We start from the raw sequence: 11,874 nt of genomic DNA on the forward strand, positions 1-11,874 counted from the left end.
TTGCCCTTTGTGAGGCTACAATCGAGAATAATGGGAAACCCAATCTACCCTTGAGGGCTTGGGCACAATCAGATAAACGAGTGAAGGTGCCTACAAGGGATTTGTTTACAGTACTTAGTTATATTATTTCAAATTATCATTCAATACAAGAGTTTTCAATCAGCTTGTTTATTAATTCCTTTCTTATAAAAATTTCCTATAATATATAGCTCTATGATATTCAGTTCTATAAGCAATCAGAACCACGACTAAATCATAGTAAATATAACCAAAGGATATACAGGCACGGGTGTATATAAAAAATAATTTTGTCTATCAAAAGTTCATAAAGGGTACTTCAAGTTCAAACACACAATGTAACAAGAGCATATCGTAAACACTTAGATGGTCCTACAATTTCACAGTTGTAAATACTTCTCCTTTTATGGATTATTTTCGGAAAAAAGTGTTAAAGTCGACGTTTTGGTCTCTCACGCAATCGTCTATGACACCATCTTCAGGACTATTGTGTACAATATAGATGACCCCTGAGATTGATTTCAACTGATCCTCGCAACGGTACAGTTGTAGTGGTCAATATCAATGTATAAAGGTGGAACTGATCTTTGTTTGGTTCCTGTTGTTTTAGATGTGCGAATATCGCCACAGTATTAGTGCAATTCTCGGGAGACCTGTATGTTTTTATCTGGAGTCCCTCGGTTTACTGCTTTCAAAATTAAGTTACGATTATGAATTAATCTGTTCTTTAATGTCTCGTATGTCGGATTAACAGTCTCTCCTCCAATCTGTATCTATATCTTTGTGAGGCCTGGCATTGCAAAGGAAGTGCCAGGAGTAGCAGGGAGCAAGCTAGCGGTCACAGCTACGATGTGTGACTACTCCCAAATGACGTCCATGAGGTCAGGTTCCTTTCAGGTGGGAACACAAGCAATCCAAACTATTTTTAACCTACTTAAGTCTGGTCAGTAGGGTATAGCTTGAGTCCTATGGCACAGTGAGCAAAGGAACCACATTCGGCTGGACTGTTCCTTTTGGTGCAGGACCAATACTGATTTGCATGAGGTGAGTCTCTATCTAGAATGGCACAGTAGGTGACAAACAATGGTTTTGAATGTAACCCATTAAGATCACTAGTGGCTTAGATTAATTCAAAATTCCTTCCATCATCTTGTTGCATAGAAAAATTTAGACCTGACATTAGGGGATTCAGGGGCATATTATCAAGGCGGGCGAAATGAAATGGCCGTTTGCTTTAGCGGCCGTTTTCGGATGCTAAGCTGCGATAATTTCATCGCCGTATTAGCAAGCTGTCGCTAACATCAGTTAGCGACAGCTTTTAGGTGGTAGCGAGCGGTTTGGGGCCCGCTTTGCATGTCAGCGATATTTATCGCTAATGACTAAGCATGGGCGGAAAATCAGTTATGCTTGCAGATTTTGCGGATTTTTGGTAAATTCGCAATCCGCGAGATTTGCGGATTTCCCGCAAAATCCGCAAATTCGCACGCAGCAGATTTTTTTTTCTTTGTGATACAATGTTTGCGGCGCGCGGCGTTTACTTCCCGTCATTCATCGTTTGCCGAGTTATTTTTCTTGATATTTTGCGAGTGCTGCGCCATTTTGGATCTTGCTGCGGGATCCCGTGGGAATTTGGCAAGCGCGATTGCGTAATCGCGGCTTGCCAACTTTTACAGCGAGAGTTTGTCAACGCGAGTACGCCGTGATCACGTATCGCGGTACTTCTCAATTGCGAGCTTTGAGATGCGGCGAGCAGCAACAATCTCGCACTCGCGAAAATATAAAATTTGCAATTCTGCACAAGAAATCCACCAGCAAGCAGCATAAACCTTCTGGAAATGATGATTTTTATCTGAATAACTCCTCAGGTTGACATTTGCCTGCACTTTTTTTGCGAGGAGTCCATTTTGGGGAGGGGGGGGGTGGGAGGAAGGAAGTGCCCCACAGTCTTCAACTTCCTGTTCCTGTCCAGCAGGCTCCTCCCAGTGCTTTGTCCATCTCCTGGTCACTTTTCATTTGGATCTGGAGCTGGAAGGATTACTTTTTGTGGATGCTGCTGGATATTTGGATTTGAGGCCTTTTTGACTTCTTTCGATCACTTTTGGATTAGAAATTTCACAAGTAAGTTTGTTTGGGGCATTACAGTTGCTGCAACTACAATTTTGGAATTTTCGATTTTTGGGCTGTTTTGGGGCCTTTTGCCCAGGGGTACTCAGTGGTGGGTGCACTGAGTCTTTCTATGGGGTGTTTTGAATTTAAACATCATGGAGGGGCTGGATGGCTTGGGATTGTGCTGATTTTTCTGTGATTTTCGTTTTTTTTGGCCTGTTGTGGCCTTTTCACCCGGGGTAGTGAGTGGTGCATGGGCCTAGTCTTTCTGTGGGTTGTCTTGAATTTAAACATCATGGAGGGGCTGGATGGCTTGGGATTGTGCTGATTTTTCTGTGATTTTTGTTTTTTTGGCCTGTTGTGGACAGGCCATGTGGTCGGGGGCCATTTTGAGTGCCGCAACAGGCCCTGGCCATGTGCTGTGATGGAGGGGGCCATTTTGAATGCAGGCAGTGTTCTCAGGCCTGCATCCATTTTGCCTAGCTTTCATCCATTGTGCCCAGGGGTAGTGAGTGGTGCATGTGCCTAGTCTTTCTGTGGGTTGTCTTGAATTTAAACATCATGGAGGGGCTGGATGGCATGGGATTGTGCTGATTTTTCTGTGATTTTCGTTTTTTTGGCCTGTTGTGGACAGGCCATGTGGTTGGGGGCCATTTTGAGTGCTGCTACAGGCCCTGGCCATGTGCTGTGATGGAGGGGGGCATTTTGAATGCAGGCAGTGTTCTCAGGCCTGCACCCATTTTGCCTAGCTTTCATCCATTATGCCCAGGGGTAGTGAGTGGTGCATGTGCCTAGTCTTTCTGTGGGTTGTCTTGAATTTAAACATCATGGAGGGGCTGGATGGCATGGGATTGTGCTGATTTTTCTGTGATTTTCGTTTTTTTGGCCTGTTGTGGACAGGCCATGTGGTTGGGGGCCATTTTGATTGCTGCTACAGGCCCTGGCCATGTGCTCTGATGGAGGGGGCCATTTTGAATGCAGGCAGTATTCTCAGGCCTGCACCCATTTTGCCTAGCTTTCATCCATTATGCCCAGGGGTAGTGAGTGGTGCATGGGCCTAGTCTTTCTGTGGGTTGTCTTGAATTTAAACATCATGGAGGGGCTGGATGGCATGGGATTGTGCTGATTTTTCTGTGATTTTCGTTTTTTTGGCCTGTTGTGGACAGGCCATGTGGTTATGGGCCATTTTGAGTGCCTCTACAGGCCCTGGCCATGTGCTGTGATGGAGGGGGCCATTTTGAATGCAGGCAGTGTTCTCAGGCCTGCACCCATTTTGCCTAGCTTTCATCCATTATGCCCAGGGGTAGTGAGTGGTGCATGTGCCTAGTCTTTCTGTGGGTTGTCTTGAATTTAAACATCATGGAGGGGCTGGATGGCATGGGATTGTGCTGATTTTTCTGTGATTTTCGTTTTTTTGGCCTGTTGTGGACAGGCCATGTGGTTGGGGGCCATTTTGAGTGCTGCTACAGGCCCTGGCCATGTGCTGTGATGGAGGGGGCCATTTTGAATGCAGGCAGTGTTCTCAGGCCTGCACCCATTTTGCCTAGCTTTCATCCATTATGCCCAGGGGTAGTGAGTGGTGCATGGGCCTAGTCTTTCTGTGGGTTGTCTTGAATTTAAACATCATGGAGGGTCTGGATGGCATGGGATTGTGCTGATTTTTCTGTGATTTTCGTTTTTTAGGCCTGTTGTGGACAGGCCATGTGGTTGGGGGCCATTTTGAGTGCTTCTACAGGCCCTGGCCATGTGCTGTGATGGAGGGGGCCATTTTGAATGCAGGCAGTGTTCTCAGGCCTGCACCCATTTTGCCTAGCTTTCATCCATTATGCCCAGGGGTAGTGAGTGGTGCATGGGCCTAGTCTTTCTGTGGAGTGTCTTGAATTTTAAACATCATGGAGGGGCTGGATGGCTTGGGATTGTGCTGATTTTTCTGCGATTTTCGTTTTTTTGGCCTGTTGTGGCCTTTTCACCAGGGGGTAGTGAGTGGTGCATGTGCCTAGTCTTTCTGTGGGTTGTCTTGAATTTAAACATCATGGAGGGGCTGGATGGCTTGGGATTGTGCTGATTTTTCTGTGATTTTCATTTTTTTGGCCTGTTGTTGTGGCCTTTTCACCAGGGGTAGTGACTAGTGAGTGTTGCATGTGCCTAGTCTTTCTGTGGGGTGTCTTGAATTTAAGCATCATGGAGGGCATGGGATTGTGCTGATTTTTCTGTTTTTTTTCGATTTTTTTGGGGTGTATAACTGAACTGATGTTCCTTTGTCTTCCATTGCTTTTAGGTGCACAAGACTCAAGAGAACCACCAGTGCCAGGAAGAAGTCCTGCAGCGGTGTGTGTGTGCAGCATAACGTCACGCGACGTCACGTCTGGCCTCAGACAACTCTACAATTCGTGCAACTGCGGCCTGCTGTCTGACCTGCTCTGAAGAAGATGGCCCCAAAAAAAGGTCTCCGTAGCTCCTCTAGCAAGAAAGTTGCTATTAAGGAGCAGAAGAAGCAAGTTACCAAGGAGGCTGGTGTGCCGGCCGCCGCGTTTTTTGGGAGCAAAAAAAAAGTATGCCTGCAGCAGCAGCAGGATCTGCTGGGGACCAAGCTGGGAGCAGCACCCCCGCTCCATTGGGTTCAGTGCCTCCACCACCGCGCCAACTTAAGTCAAAGCCCTTGAGTGCTTCAGAGGCAGTCAGTGTACTTCTTCAATCACCATCGACCAGTGATGTTGGCTCATCGCAAGAAAGTAGCAGCAATGTTCCTGAATCAACACAGGTTGTTGTAACTCATCTGACAAGTGTTGGACAACCACAGCCGCAACAACAACACCATGTGCAAGTACAAGCCCAAGTACATGTGGAAGGAGAGGCAGCGCAAGGAGATGCACAAGCAGAGGTGCATGGAGGGTCACAAGTGCCCACAATAGTTGTTCCTCCCGAAGTAGGGGCACATCAGGAAATTGACAATCAACCGAGGTATCATCTGAGGAAGCCACTCCTCCTGATGATCATTCATTGTCTTCCACATCCCTAGCAAGGAAAAGATCAAGGGGGGTGTCTACATCTTCTTCAAGCCCACCTCCTTCTGATGATCTTAATCTGGATGAAGATTGGGAACCATCATCACGGCAGTCTGAGAGTGAGGCACACCATGATCTGACAAAGATACCTAAGCGTAAAAGGAAGGTCGTCCAAAAACTCATAGCTATGGAGTGTGATGAGGCTCAACAAGAAGTGACAGATACTGCTGCTGATGAAGCCTCTCACGATGACGACGAGCCAGTCATCATAAAGGTCACTGCAGCCCCAGCGGGCATGCAGCAAAGAGACATTTTGACCCTATCCCGAGAAGCGTGATGATGATGTCGACGAGGAGGCAATGGAAACACAACAATCATTGGATTTGGAGTTAACTACTACACCAACACCTACCGCTTCCATATTTCTTCCTCGCAAGAAGGGACCTCCATCCACCTCGACCTCAATTAGTGGTGGTGAAAGTGCAAAACGTACTGAAGTTCGGCAATCCACATCCTCCACTTCATCTGGCATTAGCAGCAGGACCACCACCACCAGTATCGCCGCCTCCTCCGGCCCCCAAAGACATTTCAAGTCTCCAGTTTGGGACTTTTTTAGTGTTTGCCCAAAAAAGGAAAACCTAGCCATTTGTAGGATTTGTAAGCTTCGAGTTAGTCGTGGTAAGTTTGGTACCAACTATGGTACCTGAGGCCAGAGAGGTCATCTTAGGAGAACGCACGCTGTCCAATGGTTTGCGCACCTAGACGCGATCAAGGAAGCCCGAATTGCACGTAATGAAAACGTTGATTTTTCATCTGATGATGACGAGGAGGAAGAAGACGATTCAAACACTTCACTTACACCCAGTACCCCTGTCAGCAGCACACCCCATGTGAGCCACACTAAGAGTGTGGGAGAGAGTGAGACACCAATGTGAAAAAGTTCATCAGCGAGCGTAACTGGGTCGAAGATATCATCATCATCATCCCGTAAATCCTTGGTCCAGGGCAACATTAAAAAGATGTTGTTTACAGAAGCGCAAGATGAACGCAACCACCCACTGACGCGTCTGTATAACACTAAGCTGGCTAAAATGCTAGCTCTGGACCTTCTCCCTTTTTCTTTTGTAGAAGGGGTTGGTTTTCTAGAATTAGTGGCAGCGCTCTGCCCTAAATGGAAGGTTCCTAGCCGGTTCTATTTTGCCCGAGTTGCGGTTCCAGCACTACATGAAGATGTTCTGGAGGTGATTGGGGCAGCTTTGCAGAAGAGTGCTGTTCACACTATACATCTGACAACAGACATGTGGACCAGTGGCGCAGGCGCTGATTACATGTGCATCACTGCACACTGGGTCTCTTTTTCAGGGGTTAAAGCACAGCTAAACGCAGGTGTTGACCCGGACATTATTTTTAAAGCTGCTCGGAAACATGCAACACTAGCCATGTTTGGTTTGGAGAAACGTCACACAGCACAAAACATTTTGGATGTGTTTAACACAAAGGTCCTTGACTGGCTGTCCCCAAAAAAACGCCAGGTTGGTTATGTTTCCACGGACAATGGCGCCAATATAGTTAAGGCCATGCAGCTGGGTGACTATTTCAGAGTGCCGTGTTTGGCGCACTGTATAAACCTGGTTGTCAAAAAATTCTTGAGTGATAAAGACAGTGCAGCGTACAGAGTAGTGGACACCTGCCGAAAAATGTGCAACCATTTCAGCCATTCTTTTAAGGCCGGAAGCATCTGAGGAGCCTGATATATGAACGTCAAATGCCAGTGAAAGCACTCATCCAGGAGGTGGTAACACGTTGGAACTCAACCTTCTACATGCTTGAGCGTCTGTATGAGCAGTATACGGTACTCAATCACTATTTCTTAACACAGGGTACAGCTCAGAAGGAGGACCTGAGGATGGGTGCGGCGCAATGGAACATAGTTAAAAGCCTGACACGCATGCTTCGTCCTTTTGAGTTCTTCATGCGTGCAGTCAGCAAGGAGGACTGTAATTTGGGAAAAGCTATCCCATTGTTGTACATGCTGGAGCACCAACTGAAGGAGGTGTGTTCTGTGTTTGAAAAAGATGAAGAAAACCAAGACCCTTTTGTTCTGGCTGAGAAATTATTAGAGCACCTACAAAGTGATGAACGTCTTAAAATGATCCACTCAAACCAGCATTACATTTGTGCTACTATTCTGGATCCACTCTACAAAAAGGCGCTGGCAGGCCAAGCATTCTTTCCTTTTGCTGATGAAGATGTTACAAAGTACAAACAGTGGCTAGCCTCCTCAGCCAAGAGGTTTGAAAGAGAACGGCAGCAAATTGAAGGAAAAGGCAGTACATCAGCATCAGCAGGCCATCCCCAGTCACAACAATCCACTTCTGCACCTGTGGCTGCGGCACAAGTGACCTCTCAGCCGTTAAAGAGACCGGCAACCGGATCATCTGCACCACCAGACACAACAGTAACATTGGAGGCTGAAGAGGATTGGCTAGCTCGGCTTGGGTTTGGTTCTCAAAAGGTCACAGCAACAGCTAAGCAAAGTGGAGGAACCTTGGAGGAGAACCTTGAGTCGATGGTGAAGGACTATCTGAATGACTCAACAGAGGTCTATGTTAATGCTGACCCATTGGCGTATTGGCATGGGAAAAAAGAATTGTGGCCACAGCTCTCCAACCTGGCTTTAAACTACTTGTCTTGCCCACTCGCAAGTGTGTTTTCTGAACTTGTTTTCAGTGCTGCTGGTGGCATTGTAACTTCCAAATGGAGCCGCCTCTCGCCCAAAAATGTGGAGAGGTTAACAATGATCAAGATGAATCAGCACCTCATACCACTAGATTTCAGAGTACAAGAAAGCGCGCCGTATGAAGACGAGGTGGAAAGCAACATAGATGAGGGAATTTCTTCTCTGTCAGGTGACACTGAGCTCACCCTGCCTGAATTCGCGGAGTTTGATGACGAAGCCTTATTCTTATTCATGGACCGTAATACCGAGCCCTGAAAATGAGACAACGAATCAATAACTTTCTTTTTTGTCCTTATTCACTTTTATTCCTGTGTGTCTGTCTTTCTTTGTTGTGCACAGTTAATATAATTCAAACTTTAATCACATAATCACAAAAACAAGCCCATCAGCAGAACTGTCTTCACTTGTTTGCTAATTGATTTGAAGGTGCCGCAGTCTGCATTCCTCAGGTTCACAAGTTCACAAGAACATGCTCCTCTATCCTCCTCCTCCAGACTCCTATTTCCATCAAAGCAGAGGGCTGGTTTAGGCCCAATGAAGAAAGACGCCGCACTTGTGGGGGTGTTGTTCTACCTCTTTGCAGGTGAGTTGACGGCTCTGGGGCCATTGCTGGGAAGCTCTAATACCGGATAAAAGTGGTTTGGCCCAAATCCGAGGCGGAAATTTTTTGGTGTTTTTGCTGACTTGCTTGCCTTTGAGGTGCTCTTTGAGGGGGTTCCGGCTGTTTGTGGGTGAGTTTCAGGGTCTGTGAGCACTGCTGGGACACTCTAATCTTGATTGCATTTGCTTTTCAGGAAATCCGTGGTGGTAAACCAGACTTATGGCCTAGCTACACAGCGCGTTTGGACCGAAGGCCGAGAAATATTGTAAGTATGAGATTTTGCTTTTGGCCTGTTTGGGGGTGTTATGCTTTTTGGCGGGTGGGTTGGCTGGTCTTGGGGCATTCCTGGGAAGGTCTAATACCGGAGAGAAGTGGTTGGGACAAAATCCACGCCGATTTTTTTGTGCTATTTCTGACATTTTGCTCAATGTAGCGTTTTCGGGGACCTGTTTGGGGGGCTTCCTGGTGTTTGTGGGTGAGTTTCGGGGTCTGTGAGCACTGCTGGGACACTCTAATCTTGATTGCATTTGCTTTTCAGGAAATCCGTGGTGGTAAACCGGACTTATGGCCTAGCATCTAGAGCGTTTGGACCGAAGGCCGAGAAATATTGTAAGTATGAGATTTTGCTTTTGGCCTGTTTGGGGGTGTTATGCTTTTTGGCAGGTGGGTTGGCGGGTCTTGGGGCATTCCTGGGAAGGTCTTATACCGGATAGAAGTGGTTGGGACAAAATCCACGCTGTTTTTTTTTGTTGCTATTTCTGACATTTTGCTCAATGTAGTGTTTTCGGGGGCCTGTTTGGGGGGCTTCCTGGTGTTTGTGGGTGGGTTTCGGGGTCTGGGAGCACTGCTAGCTATGGATACTTTACTTTGCAAGAGGTTTGAAGCAAATCCATGGTGGCAGGGGGGAGTCAGGGCCTAGCTGCAGAGTGCGCGCGGAGTGATTTGGGAAATTTGCCAAAAAATGACTAAGTGCCCATTTTTGTACTTTTGCTCTTTAGCTGTTTGGGGGTCTTCTACTCGTTTTCTCCTGGGTTGACAGCTCTGGGGCCATTGCTGGGAAGCTCTAATACCGGATAAAAGTTGTTTGGACCAAATCCGAGGCGGAAATTTTTTGGTGTTTTTGCTGACTTGCTTGCCTTTGAGGTGCTCTTTGAGGGGGTTCCGGCTGTTTGTGGGTGAGTTTCGGGGTCTGTGAGCACTGCTGGGACACTCTAATCTTGATTGCATTTGCTTTTCAGGAAATCCGTGGTGGTAAACCGGACTTATGGCCTAGCTACACAGCACGTTTGGACCGAAGGCCGAGAAATATTGTAAGTATGAGATTTTGCTTTTGGCCTGTTTGGGGGTGTTATGTTTTTTGGCGGGTGGGTTGGCGGGTCTTGGGGCATTCCTGGGAAGGTCTAATACCGGATAGAAGTGGTTGGGACAAAATCCACGCCAATTTTTTTTTGCTATATCTGACATTTGGCTCAATGTAGCGTTTTCGGGGAACTGTTTGGGGGGCTTCCTGGTGTTTGTGGGTGAGTTTCGGGGTCTGTGAGCACTGCTGGGACACTCTAATCTTGATTGCATTTGCTTTTCAGGAAATCCGTGGTGGTAAACCGGACTTATGGCCTAGCTACACAGCGCGTTTGGACCGAAGGCCGAGAAATATTGTAAGTATGAGATTTTGCTTTTGACCAGTTTGGGGGTGTTATGCTTTTTGGCGGGTGGGTTGGCGGGTCTTGGGGCATTCCTGGGAAGGTCTTATACCGGATAGAAGTGGTTGGGACAAAATCCACGCCGTTTTTTGTTGTTGCTATTTCTGACATTTTGCTCAATGTAGCGTTTTCGGGGGCCTGTTTGGGGGGCTTCCTGGTGTTTGTGGGTGGGTTTCGGGGTCTGGGAGCACTGCTGGCTATGGATACTTTACTTAGCAAGAGGTTAGAAGCAAATCCATGGTGGCAGAGGGGAGTTAGGGCCTAGCTGCAGAGCGCGCGCGGAGTGATTTGGGAAATTTGCCAAAAAATGACTAAGTCCCCATTTTTGTACTTTTGCTCTTTAGCTGTTTGGGGGTCTTCTACTCGTTTTCTCCTGGGTTGACGGCTCTGGGGCCATTGCTGGGAAGCTCTAATACCGGATAAAAGTTGTTTGGACCAAATCCGAGGCGGAAATTTTTTTGGTGTTTTTGCTGACTTGCTTGCCTTTGAGGTGCTCTTTGAGGGGGTTCCGGCTGTTTGTGGGTGAGTTTCGGGGTCTGTGAGCACTGCTGGGACACTCTAATCTTGATTGCATTTGCTTTTCAGGAAATCCGTGGTGGTAAACCGGACTTATGGCCTAGCTACACAGCGCGTTTGGACCGAAGGCCGAGAAATATTGTAAGTATGAGATTTTGCTTTTAGCCTGTTTGGGGGTGTTATGCTTTTTGGCGGGTTGGTTGGCGGGTCTTGGGGCATTCCTGGGAAGGTCTAATACCGGATAGAAGTGGTCGGGACAAAATCCACGGCGATTTTTTTTGCTATTTCTGACATTTTGCTCAATGTAGTGTTTTCGGGGACCTGTTTGGGGAGCTTCCTGGTGTTTGTGGGTGAGTTTCGGGGTCTGTGAGCACTGCTGGGACACTCTAATCTTGATTGCATTTGCTTTTCAGGAAATCCGTGGTGGTAAACCGGACTTATGGCCTAGCTACACAGCGCGTTTGGACCGAAGGCCGAGAAATATTGTAAGTAAGAGATTTTGCTTTTGGCCTGTTTGGGGGTGTTATGCTTTTTGGCGGGTGGGTTGGCGGGTCTTGGGGCATTCCTGGGAAGGTCTAATACAGGATAGAAGTGGTTGGGACAAAATCGACGCGGAAAAGCCTTTTGGCACTTTTTGTAACTTATGGTTCGTTAGGGTTAGCCCTAGCAGCAGGATTGCATGTGTTTCGGGTGTTCTAGATTTTTGCAACTAGGTTCTGGGGTCTTAGAGCACTTGTGAGAATGTGTAATTTTGGTTGCAAGTCATTTGAAGAAAATCCATGGTGGGAAAGGGGGGATTTGGCATAGTTAAAGAAAGCCTTTGCCACTATTCTTAACTTAGGGTTCGTTAGGGTTAGCAGTATTTCTATTGCATGTGTTTGGGTGGGGGGGTTTTCGAGTCTTGGAGCGATGCTGGCTATGGATACTTTTACTTGGTTGCTTGCAAGTGGTTTGAATACAATCCACGGTGGATAAGGGGGTATTTGGGCCTACTTTTACTTTCAAAGTACGTTTTGTCACCAGCTTTCTGCTAGGCCTCGTTTTTTGAGATTTGATTGGGGTCTTCTACATTTTTGCGACTGGCTTTAGTAAGGGTCTGGGTGGGAGCACTGCTGGGAAGATCTAATTTTGTTCTAAAACACAGTTTACAGTATACCTAGCTTGAGGGGAAAGATCCGCTACATTAAT

At 46.9% G+C, this 11,874-nt stretch overlaps 1 pseudogene; it reads left to right on the forward strand.

The window, feature by feature from the left end:
* The first annotated feature begins 6,814 nt into the window (after positions 1-6,814).
* Positions 6,815-8,124, forward strand: LOC147679954 (zinc finger BED domain-containing protein 6-like; annotated as a pseudogene).
* The last annotated feature ends 3,750 nt before the right edge of the window (positions 8,125-11,874 follow it).

Source organism: Lissotriton vulgaris, chromosome 11, assembly GCF_964263255.1.
Source record: "Lissotriton vulgaris chromosome 11, aLisVul1.2, whole genome shotgun sequence".
NCBI classification, from domain to species: Eukaryota; Metazoa; Chordata; class Amphibia; order Caudata; family Salamandridae; genus Lissotriton; species Lissotriton vulgaris.